Raw genomic sequence first — 2,756 nt, 5'->3', positions numbered from 1 at the left:
AGTGTGGCAAACCCGCCAATGATTACAGGAGCAGATTGGAAGATCCAGACTGCATGCATGCATAGCCCCAGTGGCCTAATGGATAAGGTCCGGGCCTCTGGAGTCAGTGATTGTGGGTTCAAGTCCCATCTGGGGGGCTGTGGGTACTTGTGTTGCAAAGCATTGCTGGGTTGTTGTCACAACTTGTAGCAGCATGTTTTTCTTCTAACTTTGTGGCCAATCTCAATATCTCCTGAGCAGCAGCTTTCTCTACTGCTTGTTGGATGTAGTTCCCAATCAAGTGGGCTGTTTTGTCCTGGATGGTGTCAAGCTTCTTGAGTGTTGTTGGAGCTGCACCCACCCAGGCATAGTGCAATGTTATCCCAACGCACAGGGAACACTGTCATTGCTGCAGTTTCCACAACAATGGAATCAAATAAATGTATGTCATGAAAGGATGCTATCTGGCCTACTCTAGCCCAAGCTGTCTAACCTGATCGCACTTTCCAATTCCAGCTCCAACACAATATGGACGTGATGCTTCAAGTACTTAAGCTCTTCTATAACAGTTACAACACTGGCATGAGCTGGTTGGTCTGAATGACATCTTTCTACGCTGTACATTCAGAGGCCATCCAATCATTGCCAACCATTCGTTAATCTCTCAGATTATTCAGTCAAATATCCAAGATGTGGTGACATAGAGACTGGGGGCAGAGAAAACAAGGTACACAGGAGCAAAGAACTACAAAGTCAATGTGACAAGGTAAAATTGTAGGAAAACTGTGGCAAATTGGTTTTGGCATGGTAAATATTCAGCCACCCATTTTGCATCAGACAGGGACATTTTTGATATGGCCAACATTTAGAAGGAATGGGAGTCCAAAGTGGAAATTTAGGAGGACATTGGCAGAAATGGAGAATTCTTCCCACGATTGGATGGGCTCGGCACGTAAAGTTTGGAACAGAAGAGGCTGCAGAAATTTACTCTGAGTGTACGGTACGGAAAGAGGTCATTTAGCCCAACCAGTTCATGCAGGTATTTCATAGATGCATTAAGACCACAAGGCGGTTTTTTTCTTTACCAGACTGGTTAGGTGTGCTATCACAGCTTAGGCTCTAGAACTAGTCGTTCCCCAAGCCAAGCTGCACCTGTACACCCATAACACTGGCAACTACCTGACAATGTGGTAGCAAGGTAAATCCAAAGTAGATAATTACTACCATATCGGGCAATATGCAGCATTCTGCCAGTCACAATTCAATTTATGGATGTGTAATAGCTTTTGCTAAAACCAAGAGGATCTAAGCAAGTGGATCAGAAGAATTGGTTTCCCATGCCTGGATATTGTCCAGATCTTGTTGCAATTGAACATAGACTGCTTCAGTGTCTGAGGAGTCATGAATGGTGCTGAACACTGTGCAATTATCAGCAAACATCCCAGTTCTGACCTAGTGATGGAGGGAAGGTCATTGATGAAGCAGCTGAAGGTAGTTGGACCGAGAACACCACACTGAGGGATTCCTGCAGAGATGTCCTGAAGCTGAGATGACTGACCCTCCAGTGACCACAACTATCTTTCTGTGTGCCAGGTATGACCCCAACTGGTGGACAGTTTCCCCCCAATACCCATTGATTTTAGTTTAGCTAGGGTTCATTGATGCCACACTCATTTGAATGCAGCCTTGATGTCGAGGGCTGTCACTCTCATCTCACCTCTGGAATTCAGCTCATTTGTCCATGTTTGAACCAAGGCTGTCATGAGGTCAGGAGCTGAGTGGCTCCAGTGGAACCTAAACTGGACGTCACCGAATGGGTTATTGCTGAGCAGGAGCTGCTTGATAGTTGATGAACCTTCCATCATTTTACTGATGATCAAGAGCAGACCAATGAGGTGGGAATTAGCTAGGTTGGAGTTGTCCTGCTTTTTACGTACAGGACATACCTGGGCAGTTTTCCACATTTTTGGATAGATGCCAATGTTGTAACTGTTATTGAAGTACTTGAAGCATCGCGTCCATATTGTGTTGGAGCTGGAATTGTAAAGTGCGATCAGGTTCGACAGCTTATTTCTGTCTGTATAACCAGAGTGGCTAAATAGTCTCCTTTCATGTCATACATTTATTTGATTCCATTTGTTTTGGAAACTGCAGCAGTGACAGTGTTCCCTGTGTGTTGGGATAACATTGCTCTGTGCCTGGGTGGTTGCAGCTCCAACAACACTAAAGAAGCTTGATAGGATCCAGCATAAAACAGCCCACTTGATTGGAGTCACATCCAACAAGTAGTAGAGAAAGATGTTGCTCAGAAGGTATTGTGATTGGTCACTCAGTTAGAAGAAAAGCTTGCTGTCATAAGTTGCGACAACAATCCACAGATACTTTACAACATCCCATGCTTGGCAAGTACCCATAACACCCCAGGTGGGACTTGAACCCACAATCCCTGGCTCCGGAGGCCAGTGCCTTATCCATTAGGCCACTGGGGCTATGCACTTGCACAGTCAGGAACTTGCAATCTGTTTATGTAATCATTGGAGGGTTTGCCGCACATCCAACAATAAAGCTGAAGACTTATGCTCCAGAACTAGCCGTTCCCCTAGCCAAGCTGCACCTGTACAACCATAACACTGGCAACTACCTGACAATGTGGTCGCAAGGTAAATCCAAACTAGATAATTCCTACCATATCGGGCAATATGCAGTATTCTGCCAGTCACAATTTAATTTATGGATGTTTAATTGCTTTTAGAAGTCACTTTGATAGTTTCAGTGAC

The 2,756-nt window shown here is 44.8% G+C and overlaps 1 non-coding gene across 1 annotated transcript; it reads right to left on the bottom strand.

Annotated features, from left to right (window-relative positions):
* Positions 1-2,395: 2,395 nt before the first annotated feature.
* On the bottom strand, positions 2,396-2,468 carry trnar-ccg (transfer RNA arginine (anticodon CCG)). Its single transcript has one exon. It is a non-coding gene; the product is annotated as a tRNA-Arg (tRNA).
* Between the last annotated feature and the right edge of the window lie 288 nt (positions 2,469-2,756).

This window comes from Chiloscyllium punctatum, chromosome 15 (genome assembly GCF_047496795.1).
Source record: "Chiloscyllium punctatum isolate Juve2018m chromosome 15, sChiPun1.3, whole genome shotgun sequence".
NCBI lineage: Eukaryota > Metazoa > Chordata > Chondrichthyes > Orectolobiformes > Hemiscylliidae > Chiloscyllium > Chiloscyllium punctatum.
Note: the sequence above shows the minus strand (reverse complement) of the source record. Positions and strands in the feature narration are given on the sequence as shown.